Below are 17,868 nucleotides of genomic sequence, written 5' to 3' on the forward strand. Positions count from 1 at the left end.
TGCGCTGAATATTAGATTCTCAGAACAGTACCTACGCTGGGCCGGAAACGAGACTTTGCCTGGGTTCCGGGTCACAGTTTGCAGTTCAGTTCATGGGTTTTGGTCGAGCAAAAGGTAATCAGTAATTCAACAATCACGGGTAGATATAAGGAGGATCTAAGAGCTATCACAAGGGTAATCAGAGAGTTTGTGAATCAGTTGTTTAAATCATAAACAGATCCCGTAGATGGACTGAAGTGGCATTTATCTACTTTGCATTTGCTATGGCAAATGCAGTTCGAATGCTACTTGTAAGTTTATGAAATAGACAACAAGGAAGATAAACAAACAAACTAATTCGTCCCCAATGGAGTCGCCATTTTGTTACAGGGAAAAGTGTCTACTCAGAACTGCTTATCCCACTAAGGTGTGACAGCTGCCCTAGAAACAAATAGAGTAAAGCTACTTTCGTTTTTCCTTTATGAAGTATGGATAGAGAGGAACAAAGAAGACCTACCTCTGTCTTGCACTAATCTCTTGATTTGATTCCTCTCTTCCTTGATAGTCTTTCGCTACTTGTTCCCTTGCACGCCCAGCTTCACAGAGTACCTGTAAGATTACAGTAGCATAGCACTATACAAAGAGATGGATCTATAATCATAAACAATCTAGGATCAGATGTAAACTGACCATACAAATGCAACAAACATAAATGACACAAGAGTATGGAGGAAAACTTGAATAGCTTTTATTGATAAACAAGAAAAATCCAAGAGGAGTTACAACCAGTTGTTCTGACCCAACATCAACCTCTCAGCAAGGAAGCCCCTCTTCACCTCATACAAAGCTTAGATCACCCAACAATCTGATGTTTGTCTCAAGAAACCAACAGCAATTCCTTACAATATGCAAAATTCCAGCCTCTGGATCTCTGGGATGAGGGATCCATATATAGATATCTGTAATGGAGATGAGTCAGCTTATGATTTGATTAGTGTCTTCTCTCTGATAGTTATTGCTTCCACTTGGAGATTGATGATCTCTTACTCATCCTTGGTCGAATTCAGAGAGGCAAGTGTCACAGGAGAAGTTTCTAGAAGCTTCCATTGCCTCTCCACCTCACGGAATGACACTGCCATTTGTCATTTCTCGCCCATCGCACCCCATAGAAGGGATTTTTGAAATGCAATGCACCCACACAGTGTATTTAGGTGAGATGCAACGCACCTGGCCTGTGGAGCAGCTGAAGTGATCCTGTTTTAACCAATTCTGAGCAGTTTTTCATGGAGAACTTCTGGGAGAAGCTGTAATCAGTTGACCTTGTTCCTTTAGGGGTTAGAACAACACTTTTAGGGACTTAGGAGCCCTTGGTTTATGGACATTTCATGCTTGGGGTTGTAGTGCCAAAAAATGTCTATAACACTATGTCATCTGCAAGATAAGTCCTATAGCAAACAAGCATGGAATGCAAAACTGACATGATTTCTGCTTCAGTGCAATTGTCTATATTCCATGAGTATGTAGAATTTGTAGACCAATCCTTATGATATTCAGACTTCATAAGGTCTCTGCGGTCAGGAGCTGGATTCCAGGTTGTTTCCCATCGGGATCTGGAAGAAGTAGCATTGACTTGGTTTTCTTCTTCATTTGGTTCAATGCTAAATTGCTCTTTATCTTCAGCCGAGAAATTATTGATACAGGCTTCAAGTTCTTCTATCTCTGGTTCAACATCTATTTTATGGATACTTGTATCAATATTCTCTTCTTCAGCAGATGAGTCTCCAAATACAAAATTTGAAATTTTTTCTTCTTTTGCACTTTTACCAGTTTCTTTTCTTTCAATAGTAGAGACAGGATTGAAAAAACTAGGATTAGCAAAAAGGGAGTATGGATGAGTTGAATTTGGAGGTGGAAAGGTTATGGAGCTGGGAGCTTTAATAAGGCTTTCCACAGATGGAGTAATAGTGTATGGAACAGAAGTCTTGGGTTCAGAGAATAAGGTTGCAGACTTGTAGGTTTCAACCCGAGGCTTCTTTTTCAGAGATTCTACTCCTTGAGATACTTCCCAAACTTGCTTTTTGACTATATCAAGAGAATTGCTGATTTTTACAATTTCTCATCCATGAGCTGAGGCTGCTTCATGGATCTTCTTTTCTGTGTTCAGAGACAATTTGTCAAGGCTCTGGGCAAGAGTCTTGTCATTATCGGCTAAAGTAGATACACTGCTATTCAAACAAACTGTATTGTAATCTTGTTTTTGCAAGATTCTTTCAAGCATCAATTTCATTTCTGAATTAGCAGTTTCTTGATGTTCAAATCTAGATCTGACAAATTTTTCAAGACTGGACAAGGCCAAATTAGTCCAGTTTGTGGCAGCAATAGAATCTTTTGCTACCAAAGAGGGATCATCAGAATGTGATGGAAGTAATTTATACAATTTTCCATCTTGTCCTCTTATGACAAAATTCTTCCAAGGGGGAAATTCAGTATCTGTCTCCAAGATAGAACCATCAAGGAGTTCCCACTTGTGTTTATTTGGAATCCCTGTCCTCATCATATTTACATTAAGTTGAGAACAAATATTTTTCAGTAGTTTTTCTCCTTCTATCCTGACAGCAATCAAAATTCTTGGGGCATTAGGCTTTGCTATCATTCTCTGAATTTTAGGGTGAAAAACTGGAGCTTTCAGAGGTGGAGGAATTACTACTGGATTTTCTTGTAATTTTTCTTCTACAAATTTATCTTGATCCTTGATCCTTTTTTGTTTAGCTTGATTTTTAAATTGCTTCATCAAGGATTGTTCTACTATATTTGCAGAAGGATAGTACCATTCGTAGAATGATATCCATTGGTTTTCCATCCTCATCCATTTTTTCCAATTTTCAACATTTTGTCTGTTGAATGCAGGGCAGTCTTCTCTTGGAAGAAGTCTCACTTCTTGAACATACAAATGTTCTTTTTCATGGGTGAACATATCCCAGTTGAACATTTTCTTTTTCCATGGGTCCTCAGAATCATAAGGACCAATTCCTTTGAAAATCTTCAAGAAAGCAATTATCTCTGAATCAGAAGGAATTTCTACATGTTTTGGTATCTTATCAATTGGGTTTCTTCTATATTCAGGAATAGAAGATTCACTGGTATATCCAAGACCAAAAGAGGAGGAAGAACTGGCAACAGTATGTACAAGTAATTCTTCCTGAGGGTTAAAAAATGAAACATGCTTGTAACTTTCATCAGATGAGTCAGAAGGAGGGACAAATCTGATCATGTTGATTCTATGTTTTTCTGACGACTCACCATGAGGAGTAGGAGGGTCAGAAGAGAATTGACAGAAAGTCTTAGAGCAGTGGGGATGGTCATAGACAGAACTGAAAGGTTGGGAAGGACCTGGCTGTGAAAATAGTCTTTTAATGGAGTCATACACTGCTTGGTCAATTACAAATTGTGGAGGAGCAGGAGCTTGGATAGGATGTAATTGGCTGATTGTAGTTGGAACTGTAGAGACAGAGGGTCCACCACGCTGAACTGTGTTTACTTTGGGGAACCGTGTGGTAACCTTGCCATCTATCTCAGTTATGATTGATTGGGCAACAACAATTGATCTTTTGGCTGGTTTACCCCAATTAGTGACCCAATCATCTGGTGGACACAAATCATTCCTTGAAACATATACAGGTGCTACTGGATTGTAGGCGGAGTCATATTGTATAAGGGTTACTCGGCCTTCATTTTTATCAGGAGCATGTAGTACAGCAGGAATAGTTGTGTTATAAAAACGAACACAGGTAATATAGAAAATAGCCAAATTTTTTTATTTTGATTTAAAATTTTCATATCCGGCAGTCTGGATACCTAAAGTTAGGCATTGCAGGATATTGGGATCATCTAATGCAACTGAAAAGTCAGGGAAAACATCATATTGAATTGGACCTTCAGAGAGACTGGTCTCAATTCCACCTATCATAGCTTGTGTAAATGTGGTCCATCGATTATCAAATAGGGCTGAGAAAACATATGCCTTTTTGCCTTTTCTATGCAAAGCATTTAGTCCTATCCTCACCATTCCCAGATGGGCATATTGGTATCCTATAAAAGAAATCAGACATAGAACAGGTTTTGATTTTCTATTGACAGATCCCCACCAAGATGAAATGAATGATGAACCTCTGGAAGCCCTTGTGCAACCTTGCTGGTGAAAATTGCACAATTCCTTCTGGGAGTGTTACTTAGTAGAATTGCACAATCTTGGAGCCCAGTAGGCTACTAGACAGGAGTGCACAATTTCTGGAGGGAAACCTAGTTACCCTCCAGAAATGTGCAATTTTCTTGGGAAGTTGCTCAGCCTGTAGCTAAACCAAGTCCAGGTGAACAACCTATGAAGGGAATAGATGAAGCTGTGATCGACAGGCTACCTTTATGCAAGCAAAACACTGAAGCTTGTGATCTTGATGAAGCAAGGCAAGATGCTGTGAAGGTTGGAAGGGAGGCTCCAAAACAAAGCTAGGGAAAAATTTTGGAGGGCGATTGTAGCCACTACAATAGATACCTTTAGATTTCTCTTGATTACCTATGTTTCCTATTCCATTTATGCCAACATTTACAGTCCAATTAATACCCTGTTCACTAGATCGCTTCAACTAATAGGAGCATTACAACTCCACCCATAAAGTGCCTCAAACAAAGTCATGTTCAAATATTCCTAATAGCCATTTTTATATGCAAACTCCACTAGTGGAATATACTCTTCCCACTTTCGTGGTTGATGTATAATGGAAATCCTCAACATGTCCTCCAAAATCCTATTGACCCTCTATGTTTGTCCATCTATCTATGGATGATAAGTTGTACTAAAGGCCAAATCTGTACCCAAACATATAAATAACTCTTTCCAAACCTAGAAGTGAACTTGGCATCCATGTCTGACTCAATTTTCTTTGGAACACCATGCAACCTCACTATGTCTTTGATTAAGACTTGTGTTACCTCACTAGATGAATTCATAGAATTTACTGGAATGAAGTGCACTACCTTTGTTAACCTATCAACCAAAACCATAACATAATCATGTTATCTAATGTTCTTGAAAAACCTATGATGAATTCCATGGAAATGACCTCCCATTCCCACTTTGGAATTAGAATCAGTTGTAGTAATCCACTTGGATTATTACACTCTACTTTTACCTCTTGATAATCCAAACATCTTGTGGCAAAATCTTCCACCTCTTTCTCCAAATTCACCGAGTAATATAACTTATTCACATCTCTCAATGTCTTTTCATATCTTGAGTGACCCGAATATGCTTAACATGAAATTCCCTCAAAATGATATTCTTGAGTTCTCTGTTGTCTGTCACCTAGATCTTGTCACTAAATCTGACCAATCCATCTATGGTGAGATGATAGTCCACATCCTAATCACTTGTACCCTACTTCTATAACTTGTGCCTAAGCTCCCAATACCTATCATCATGCTGTCATTCCTGTAAGGTTTGATCCTATAAATACATCTCATAGGAACTCATATCTGCTATTTTATTTACCTATACTCTTCTACTAAGGGAATTTGGACCCATGTTCTCTTTACCCTTGATGTACTTGATCTCAAATTCAAACTCACTAATCATAGGCAACCATCTAGCTTGTCTGTCATTTAGACTCGACTGATAAAAAAAGTATCTCAACCCATTATGATCACTCATAAGAAAAAAATTGCTTGCCAAGAAGATAATGCCTCCACATCTTCATTTCATCGATGACCATTTCCAATTGAAGATCATGTGTCATGTAGTTATTCTCATTCTCATTTAATTTCCTTGACTCATAGCATACTACTTCTCCTTCTTGCATCAGAACCCCACCAAGTCCTCTCTTGCAAGAATTTTTTCAGACAAAAAGCTCTTTATCAAGATCTATAATATTTAGAATTGGAGAATTTGTAAGCAACTACTTCAACTTCTCAAAAATTGCTACACATTCCTTTTTCCATTCAAATTTCTTTCCTTTCCTTTGATGTTATGTAATAAGATAGAAATTTGTGAAAAGTTCTTGATGAACCTCTTGTACTAACCATCTAATCCCATGAATGATCTGACCTCATCCACATTTCTAGGAGCTACCCATTCCATGATAGCTCTTACTTATTCCAGATCCACTCTTGTTCCTTCCTTGGAGAGAACATGTCCCAAATAATGTACCTCTAGCTAAAATAAACTACATTTGTCAAGATTAGCATACAATTGATACTCTCTTAGTAGTTTTCACACAATTTTTAAGTGTTCGACATGCTTTTCCTCATTCTTAAATTATATCAATATATGATCAAAGAATATAATCACAAAATTTTTCCTATAAGGATGCAACACACTATTCATCAAGCACATAAAAGTAGCTAGAGCATTAGTTTAACTAAAAGGAACTACAAAAAACTCATACTGCCTAGACCTAGTGCGACAAGCAGTCTTTTATATGTCCTCTACTTTAATATTTACCTGATAATAACCTTATCTCAAATCAATCTTCAAGAACACCGCTGCTCCCTTCAACTAGTCAAACAAGTCATCAATCCTGAACAATGGATACCTGTTCTTAATCGTCACCATCTTCAACTACCTATAATCAATGCATAACCTTAGAGTACCATCCTTCTTCTTCACAAAGAATACCGCTGCATCCCAAGGTGACACAATTGGCCTAATGTATCCTTTAATCAAGCATTTCCTTCAACTACAACTTTAGCTCCACCAATTCTAGAGTGCTAATATTGTATGATGCCTTCAATGTTGGTGCTGCCCTTGATGTCAACTCAATAGAAAATTCTACTTCCCTATGAGGCTATAACTCTAAGATCTCTGCTAGAAATACATCTTGAAACTTCTACAAAACTAGGTACCTGTTCAAGATCTCAACCTCCTTAACGTTCTCACTAGAAGTATGCACTGCAAACAAGACACAACCTTTCCTGTGACTGGATTTTTCCTACACAGCTATAACCACTTTAATCGATGTTGTCTTCTTTTTACCCTGCAAGATTCTGTGTTCCCCATTGTCATACAAGCACTCAATACCATTATCATAACCACATCATGACATAACAGTCCACCTTAGTCCTCTGAAGATATAACCAATCCATACCCAAAAAGATATTGTAGGATCCCAATGGAAGTATGTTTAGATGCACTAATGTAAGCATGGCATTCAATATAAATGAACAAGATCTTACCCAGTGATGAAATCTTTTCCTTATACCTGTAGCTAACTGCACTAACAAAGATTCTACTTGTACTTTTTTTCTAAAACCACACTTATCCACTAAGTTAGGGTTAAAATAACTATAATTAGATCTAGGTTCAGTCAAAATAGAAACAACTTGATCACAAATATTACCGTCCATGTCAATAATAGATGCTTGATGATCATCATTCCTATTATCCAATCCTGCCTAGATCCGTAGAATACTCTGTTTAACATCCCCCGCTGTTTGTGCCTTCCTGAGCACTATAAATTTGCGGTCTTCCACCCTGATATTGTGGATAATCTCTCCTGCAATGATCCTTTCCATAAGTCCAACACTATAAAGGCTTCCTGTCATCACCCTTGTTCTACTCCTCAGACTGAAATCCATGTCCTCTGTCAAATTCATTAAACTTCTTGTGTGGCATCGCATTTTTTTTGTTACTTATGTCTTGTAGTCTTGCTCTATTCTTATCCCACTTTTCCTTATTCTCATTATTACCTTTCCGATCCTACATAAATTCAAACATGTGCTTTGATTTCTCATAATAGTGCTTTAGCTTTCTTTTGGCTTCCTCCAATGATCTAGGCTCATTAAACTGAATCCTATCTTTGAACGATACTGAAAACCCACTGATGAATCTGTGAATATTTTCTTTCTCCTCCTTAAGATAAGGCACATATCTCAACAACTCCAAGAATTTGATAGGATACTCCTCATTGGTCATGAATCCCAGCTTTAGCTTATAGAATTCTTTTTCTGATCTAGGTCCAGGTGTGACAAAGAACCCTTCCAAGACATTTTACTTTCGTGATGTGTTAAATTGCATTTTAAAAAGAACATAAATGAATACATCTGCATGTTGTAAAGAAGAGTAACATGTAAATCATCAACAAATGAAAACATAATTCATTGATAACAGAGTTTGTCCAGGAGGGACTACATCTTCGAGCCCCAGTGTCAAGTCAGTGTAGGCCATTGCATTAAGTGCTATCAATATTGATGATGTATGTAAGAGGTGATGTCGCCATCATACAAGGAAAAATGCACCCATATAGGAGTGGCTCCAAGAAATGTTCCATTATAGGAACTCTCAGTCAAAAGACTCCTATCAATATGACACAAAACTCATGCATGATGATCATCCCGCCAACATGGCATAAAAGGTATCTCAAAGCAAACATACATGATGAAAACATGAGTATCCCATCAACATACAACATGACGAATCATGACAACAAGTACATCACACAACTAATTCTCACATCCAAGGGCCATTTGAAGAAAAGGATGTCAAAACTACTGAAGCTGGCCAAACCATCCATCTCAGGGCGTCAAATCTCATGGAAATGGTTGCTCACACATGAATGCTGACACTTGCATTCCACTTAGAAAAGTGGCTGAAAAATATAATGAGCGAATGGAAAATCTGGACACACCATCAGATTTGTGGCATCAAATAGTGCAAAATCAACTATCAAATTTTTGAATTATGAGAAAATGAAAATCTGGAGCTTAAGGAATCTTTTAGATTCCCCCTAGATTCCTTAAAGATTCCCTCCTCTGGGTCCTCTGAAAATCGGCTTCTCAGATCAGGAAACTGACTGCGCCATCGGGTTCGTGTCACTGAGAGATGTAAGATTGACATAAAGTTTGTCCAATTTAGACATTGCAAAAATTTCACCCTCTTGGAAATTTCATGCAGTCGTGCTTCCACCTACATTAAAAATTAATAAAAATATTTCCCTGATTTCCATGCCCACTCCTAGTTCCTCCAAGCTACTAGGCACATTAATGAAATGAAGGTTAATATACATTTTTTGGTGGATTAATTAAAGAATTCAATTGGTGTGAAGGTAATATTAGCCATTAGTTGAGGAGGGGTCTGGTGGTCAATCCCCGCCCCTCTCATTTTAATCCATTACAGTTCTAAAAACCACATGTTTCAAGGGTCAAGTCCACATTGGGCAGCTCGCCCCTTACCTCCACAATTCATTTCAGGCGTGTTTAATGTTTTGGAGCATAATAGTTTGGTTGGTGTATCGTTGGTGCATTAATGGTTTGATGGGCCAAATTTAGTGATTTGGTTGCCACCACATGGGGCCGCCTAGTGGGGCCTGGCCCATCGATCCCCACCCACCTCACATCAATTTTATGTATGGCATATGGTGAGGTGTGAGGTGGTGGGTTTGGTGGCCCACTACCTCCTTTATTTATTATTTTTAATTTTTTAATCATAATAATGCCTTTTCAAAAATTTCAAAATTTGACTGAATGAGTCAAATTAAACAGGACACAAATTCGCCTAGAATCTGGCACAGGCTGGCAAAAATTCGGTGGCCGAATTTTGTCCAAAATGCTACCTCCTTAAGCCTTCCTATTCATTAAAAGTCAACCAAAAATTTGATTAGCTCGTTCTCCCTCATACAAGCTTGGATTGACGAACCATTCATGCCACCACGATCACGACGACGAGATCTATGCTTTGGTCCTGGTTCGAAAGAATTCTGATCACTTTGATTTTTGAGCTTCCATCACCCCTCTTTGTCCTGTGTGTGTCCCTGGAGCCACCTAGATCAATCCTACTCAGTGAGGAGCTTTTGGTCCTCCAAAAGCTTGAGAAATAATTTACAACTTCTCTGTACCTTGTCTGCACTACAAGTGTCCTGAAAGGTCTCGCTTCCATCTCCTTCACCTTTGTTCTTTGGAGCCTTAAGCAATGAGACGATGCCTGCAACCTGTAGTACATTATTTTTCAAATTAAATTCTTGACTTTCATGACCAACTAATGATCCAAGCATCCCACACATCCCACGAGTTTATAACACATACTCAATGGTCAAGTTCAGATCAAGATGGACAGAATACCCCAACTATGAAAACAAGGCGAACATATCATTGTTGCTTCAACAAGTGATGGACACATCATCACTGCAACACATGACTTACAACAATAAGGAAAAACACTATTTTTTTCTTTGACAAGTGATGGAAACATGACATCACTTTCACAATTTATCATACAACTCAAAATAATATCAGACATCATTGTTGCTGAACAAGTGATGTAAAACACATCATCACTTTTACATTTTAAAATGCAACAAATGATTTACAAAAGCATGACCATGACAAGCTAACATATATAGGAACCATTTTTCACTTATTAAGGTGAATGGGTCGCCTCCTTGTGGCGGTTTTGCTTGTTGTATAACTACTTCACCCGGTTCATGCACCGACACTTTGTCTTTAAGGTACTGCTATGGATGGAGCCTCCAACAAGTGGCTCTTTGATGGCCATTTCTGTCATAATGACTACAATACATCTTCTTCCTCCAGATTTCCTTAACCTGTTTCTTTACATGTCATTGAGAGGGTCTTTCACGCCTCATCCTTTTGTGTGCTGCCATTCTTTTCGAACACTGAGAAAATGTATGGTTATGTAATCCACAAAAGGTACATGTTTTTCGATACCATGTTTTACATTCATCTTTAACAACATGATTACAATCAAAATGAAATTTTGAATGTCAAGAGTGGTTATACCTTTCCTTGCTGTCTCTGGTGTAAGGATGATGATGAGAGATTGCCTCAGCTCTTTCCCTACAATGGGATGATGGGGATGTGTTCCCATCATTCTCTTTCCTCGATGATTTTGATGATGTCTCGAAAGAATCTAACACCTTCGAGCATCCTCCCTTGGTGTATCTCAAGCCTGCAAATTGAGGTCTCTGCATAACCTCCAATGGTTGAGTTATGCCTGGGTTATTAACACTAAGTTATTTTTCCTCCTCGTGCCTCGTCCTGGTAAGGAGCCTCATGTTTGTCCCTGTAATTGGGATCTCCATATCCCCAACACAAATCATACTATGTGAATATGAAATCGAAAGGAAATCAACCTCATTTACTGTTACACTAAAAAATGTCACCATGACTATTTACAGTTAGTATGGCTCTATCAACAGTCATGCTATCCTCCTGGGCAAGTCTTATGCCTCAGCTCTCCATGTCAAACTCCAAAAAGAGAGAAAGTATTTGTAAATGTGTTTATCTCTGGGTACGCAGATTCTCTCGGCCTTACCTGCGTATACGCACCTAATGTTCACAAAAACTGCGTACTTGTACGCTCTGTATGTAAAGGGGCAGGTGCATACCCCTGTAAAGGTCAAAAGGCATGAGTTTCATCTTTAAAAAGTTACTTGTGGTCATTTCTAGAGCATTATAGAAGGTTGTTTGACGTGTATTGAGCGCCTCCAGATGGTTCATGTACCCCTATGAAAGAGGAACTTATCCCATCAAGAAAGGAGCTATCCCATCCAAAGAGGGGATTATCCCATTGATGGTGGACCTGATTAACTTCCTCTTGAGCACTATAAATACAGGCATTGGGCCAGAAGGAAGGGAGGTTGAAAGCTAAACATTTCTAAGGGTAGATGCTGCTGGAATTAGGACTCCCATTTAGAAGCTTGTGAGGAGAGATTACCATCTTTGCTTGTTCTATTTGGAAGTGGGTGAGCTTTGTCAAAGTAAAGGAGAACTCTTGATGGACCCTGGGAGGGACTTGCACAACACCAAGGCTCAGGTTGTAATTGTTCCTTTTGTTTCCTATTAATGCAAATGAGTCCATTCTTCTCAATAACTTGTTATCTATGAGTTGTTTCATGTACTCCTTGGTCTATATGTTAAATATGTTTTATTTTATGAGATTATCAAGTGCTATTTAATCGTTTGATTGTTAGTGAATGTAGGTTTCGAAGTGAAGGAGGAGCTCATCCGGATCGGCGAGGCTGGACTACTACAACAGTGCTGGACTACAGGTAGGATCTAAACACTTGATTTCTTGTATGGTAAAGGCATGTTTAGAGAAGGATTTCTCTTGTTTGTCTTGTTTTTCACTAGAGAGTCTTAGGCTCCTAGGGAGGTTGGTTGTGTCCGCACTATCGACTCTTTCGGCCTGACATTTACCTCCTCTGTCAATTTGGAAAGAAATGATGAGGGATGCTCATCATCTGTTGTTGTTGGTTCGCTAACTGTCTCGGCACATTCCCCAAATTCCTTTATGACATACCCAAGTCCTATCTAACGGGGTAATTCCTCCACTTTGATGGGGTTGACAATACCTTGGCCATTAACGCCCATGCCTTCTCATTCATACCCCATTTTCTTCAACAGTTTCGAGCCAATTCTTGTGGTATGATTTTCGAAAAAAATGAAATCATCATCAGGACACATACATCAATTTGAAGAACTACTTTTTACCTTACATGAGTCATGCTATAGCTTTTCCAAGGCTTCGTCCTTTTCTTGCAGCTATCGTAGAAAAGTATGTTTCTCTTCTTTCTCTTCATGTAGAAGAATTTTCAATTTAGCATTCTCTGTTTGAAGGTTTTCATTGTTGTACTTCAGTTCTTCTAGGGCCTCTTTCGTGGCTCGCAACTGAAGCTGCAATCACTCCTTTTTCTCTGTCTCTTTTTGTAGAGTTTCATACATTATTTCCACTCTTTTGGAAATTTTGAGCATGGTCTTGTACATTGCTTTTTCATCCTCTGTCACTGCATGTTCCATTTTTCACGCTTGCAATTCACATCCACGCAAAGACCTCTCTAATACCACTTGATCCAAGTTCGGGTGTGATGAAGGACCCTTCCAAGACCTTTTAATTTTGTGATGTGTTAAGTTGCATTTTTAAAAGAACATAAATGAATACATTTTCATGTTGTAAAGAAGAGGAACATGTCAATCATCAACACATGGAAACATAAGCCGTTGATAACGGAGCTCATCTAGGAGGGACTACGTCTCTGGGCCCTGGTGTCAAGTCATTGTAGGCCACTGCATTAAGTGTTGTCAATAGTGATGATGTACATAAGAGGTGATGCCATTATCATACAAGGAAAAATTCCCTCACTGTTGGCTTGTATGGGCCTGACCCAGGTTTAGAAGAGTTATTTAGCCAAACAAATCCTGCAGCTACTAGCCCTTTTAGCAATTTCCCCCGGAGCGCGGACTGAAGTCTCACCCAAGGTAGCAAGAGGGGGTGTTGGGACCATGTTTCCACACCCTAGGGATGCCTTAGTGTGGTGTGGGAGGTTCGTGCACTGGTTTACAGCTCCGTGTTGTTCGGTGCTCGCACCAATCCAGAGTGATTATATTTTTCTTATTAGTTGTTCTACTTTTATGATTCAGAGCTATTCAACAAGGTCTTTAAGAAAACATTTAACCAACATAATTGATTTGCGCAGAAAATGAACCCAGATTCGCATATATTTAGCACATTTGCATTAACTAGATATAGAAAGGTAAACCATAAAGATAGATGAGCGATAACACAGAATTTACAGAAGCAAACTTATCTTTAATATTATTCTGCACCAATACATCTAGATCTACCCTACGCACTCAGCTGCAGGTGTCCGCGCACATAGCTACGGACTTTCCAGGCCTCTGTGCACACAGCTATAGAGCCTCTACCTACTACCCAACCCTCGACTTGGACTTACAGATGATTTCAGACTATCTTCTTTATGAACCCATTATATTTCATCTCTCCAAAAGAACTACCATTCCCTCATAGAGCTGTGCTCTATTTATACCCTTCCCTAGCCCGCGATCCCTGTGCAGGCCAACTCTATTTACATTACTTTTTATTATTTTCAGGCAGACTACCCTTTGACTCAATCTATTACACTTCGCACTCAGCATACTTCGGAGTTTTTACAATATTTTAATCCTACTTCTTGGGCTTTCTACCCCAAAACCGTTACACAGGACCTCCGCTACCCAATAGTCCCCCAACACAATCATCGTGACTCATCCTGAGTCACTCATCGGCATGGCTAGATGCTCTGCCTTGGCTTCACGGTTTGCCTCCCTCTCAGTGGTGCTTGTTGACCTGCTACTCCTTCCTTGTCTCTTGCAACGCTGCAACCATCTTCGGCTTCAGTGTTTCTCTCCCATCCCACAACTGATGATACTCATTCTTCTCTTCTCAGTTAACACAGGACACCCCTCTGAGGATTCTAGTGCGAGCAGAGGAGCTGCCTCTTGGTACCATCGTAATTTCTTCTAACCTTTGTACCTACCCTTCGCACCATCTGCTGCAGCTTGTGTTGCAATTTCGTAAAACCCTAGCTGCTGTCCACAAGATCCCAATCTTTGAGGGACATAAAAGATGACTTATTAACTGCATAGCTACCCATGGTTGCCATTTGTTCATCCTTTCATTGTTCTGTTTTAGTGCGTCGACCTACCCCTGGGCGAGGCGACGGCCTCCAGACCAATTCTTCTTTGTGTTCCCTGTTTTTTGGTACATCTCCTACTGGTGATGTTGCAGCCTGCAGGATGCCCGTAGCTATCACGCACATACTCCTTAGAGAGTCCTGCCTCTCTATCAGCCAGATTACTACTTTCGGGTGCATACCTTGTGCATAGATAATGAACAGCTCCATCTATGTTTCTAAAACGTAGGCCACCCAGTGGACTCCCCTTGGTACTTTATAAGTCATGGGACATCCAAATGCAGTGATTGTCACTCATTCTCGTTCATGTAACCTTCTCGTGTGGAATCTGTGGCCATTCGTTCCATACCTGACTTGTACTATTTATCTTAATTTCCCGCTGCTTGCTCCCTTTTGCCGTGATGCAGCCATCTTGTCATACCTAATGGTCATCATTCCTTTTATCAGCGTATCCACGTGAGCCTTCTCGTGCAATCACGACCCTTGTGTATGGTCAAATGTATGCATACCATAGTACTTGCACATCCATCCTCCAGGCTAATTATCATCCCCCACTCTCTTGCAACTGGGTGGAGTGGTGAGACTATCTTCTGAATGGCTAGTCAAGCGGTCAGCCTGCCCGTGTAGAGCTTGAGGTGACTGCGATTCACTCTTTCCGAGAAGGGGTCTACATTGAGCTTAGCCAGCTGAACTGCACTCCCATCAGTGACTTCTTTGACGACATAGGGTCACAACTAGTGCATGTGAAGTTTTCTTGGGAATTTTTCGAACTTACTGTCATAAAGCAATAGTAGATTGTTCTCTTTGAAGGTACACACCTTGATATGGTGATCATGCCATGCTTTCTCATGCTGTTTCTATACCTGCTGATGGAATCCAGTGAAAAATCATTCTTCCTCCAATTCTTCTGGCTGTGCGAGCCGCTCGTCCAAGGCCCCACAGTCTGCCATACCTGTGATCGCTGCGATCCGCAGACTAGGCAAAATATATTCCATAGGCATAAAAACCCGCTTGCCATAAACTAACCGAAACGGTGTCTGGCCTGTCAGCTTCTAGCATGTAGTTTTGTGTGCCCATAGCACGGTAGGAATGCGCAAATCCCAGTCATTTCGTCGCGCATTGCAGACCTTTGTTAGCGCAGTTTCCAGAATTTTGTTGAATGCCTCAACGATCCCATTTGCTTGTGGATGGTAGGGCGTGATTTGTTGGTGATAGATATAGAATTCCTCAGTGAGTGCACTAATTGTTTCATTGAAAAGATGTGTTCCCCTATCACTCATGAGAATTTTGGGGCAGCCGAACCTGGTCAGTACATTCTCGAACAAGAATTTGGCTGCAGTCACATCCATGCAATCTTTATCCGGCTATGCCTCAGCCCATCAGGTCAAATATTCAATCGCAGTGATGATATAGTGCATGCCCGTCTTTCGTCACGGTTCGATAGGCCTGATGAAGTCGATCTCCCATTTCTCAAATTGTTGTAGCATTATCTGTGGCTGAAGTGGGATTTCATCCCTTTACAATGGTTTGCCTGTCCGTTGACATACATTGCAAGCCCGATAGTATGCTTTTGAATCTTGATGTAGTTTAGGCCACCATAATCCAGTGCAGAGAATATTTTGGGCTGTGGCTCGACCTGCATAATGTCTGCCAGCAAGCCCTCCATGTGCTTTAGCCAGGAACTGTTCACGCTCAAATTTTGGTACATATCAACACAATATTTTGTCGTTGCCCATCTTGTAAAGGTGATTTGCAATTATGGTAAAAATTTTTGCGCGTATTACTAATTCCTTCTTTTGCTGGACAGAATACCCTCGCGGCACAGTACCCGTAGTTAAAAAGTGGATAATATCTTCAAAGTGGCCATTTGCAACACGCATGACATATAACTGGGCGTCCAAGAGTCCCTCTTCTAGATTTGTTGGTTCTTCACTAGTCTCAATTCGGGACAGATGATCTAGACCTACATTCAGACATCCCGGCTTTACAACAACCTCAAAATCATATTCTTGAAATAACAACAACCATTGACAAATGCGCACCCCCAACACAGGCTTATTCACTAGGTAATTGAGCACAGAGTGATTCATGTACATCTTAAAATGTCCTCCAAGCAGATAGTGACAGAACTTTTGGAGTGCGTATACCATCGCTAATCCCTCTCGCTCAGTAGTAGAGTAATTCTTCTCTGCTTTGGACAACCTGCGACTTGTGAATGCAATCGGATTGTCTAGTTCCTCCTCTCCTGGTTGAGTGAGTACTGCTCCCAACGTGATACAAGACGCGTCCACATGCACATGAAACTCAATGTCCCATTTTGGAAAGACCAATATAGGGGTTGAAGCCATTTTCTCCTTAAGCGTCTCTAGGCTTCTATTGCACTCCTCGTTCCAGCAATAAGTAGCATCCTTTTTCAACAATTGCTCCATCGGAGCCGTAATCTGGGCATAGCTTTTGATGAACTTCCGATAGTAGCCCGTGTGTCCCAATGTAGTGCGTAGCTGCTTTACACTGCGTGGCGCTTGCAGATTCAATATGACAGTGATCTTTGTTGGATCCACCATTAGTCCTTGCTTACAAACCACATGGCCCAGCAAGTTCCCGAAAGGGACGAGGAAAGTACACTTTTTTAAGTTGAGTGCAATCTGGTGTCATCGGCAGGTATCCAACATCAATCATAAGCTCGCGACATGTTTCTTAACCAGGCCAAATACGGTCTAGTCATCTAGGTAGACTTCTAAGAATTTGTGGATAAATTCCTTGAATGCGGCTACCACAATATGGGAAAATATCGCAGGTGCATTCTTCAATCCAAAGGGAATTACGTATATTGAAAACAACCCCATTTGGTAGCGAATGTTGTCTTACTTCGATCCTCTGGCTCAATCTTGATCTGATGGTACCCATAGAACCCATCTGTGAAGGAGTATGCTTATTGTCTGCCCACATTTTCGACTACCTCATCTGTAAAGGGTGTTGGGAATGGATCATTAACACAAGCATCATTGAGCTTTCACAAATCCACACAGATGCGGATCTCCCCCTTCTGTTTCTTCTCCTGTATGACCATAAGGCTGACCCAATTGGACTCCCTGACTGGTTCAATAATTCTTGCTGCCAAAATATTATCCAATTCTTTGCGGACTTTCACTTTGTATTTTGGATTCAATCGATAGGGTTGCTGCTTCACTGGCTTCGCATCTGGCTTCAAATTTATCTTCATCATCCCTAAGTCTCCTAGAATCCCCTTCAACTCCGTCATTTTTGTAGGGAATAAATCTCTGTATTCTTGGAACAGCTCGACGACCTTTTCCACCGTAGCGTTGTCCCAGTAGTCCCCGCGCGTTGCATACTTTGGCTCTTCCTCTATTCCAATATTCAATTGCTTTGTTTTTAGTAGCACTGTGATATTTGG

The sequence above is a fragment of the Pinus tabuliformis genome, chromosome 3_2 (genome assembly GCF_031772625.1).
Source record: "Pinus tabuliformis cultivar Carrire ecotype Pingquan chromosome 3_2, CPIR1, whole genome shotgun sequence".
Classification (NCBI taxonomy): Eukaryota; Viridiplantae; Streptophyta; class Pinopsida; order Pinales; family Pinaceae; genus Pinus; species Pinus tabuliformis.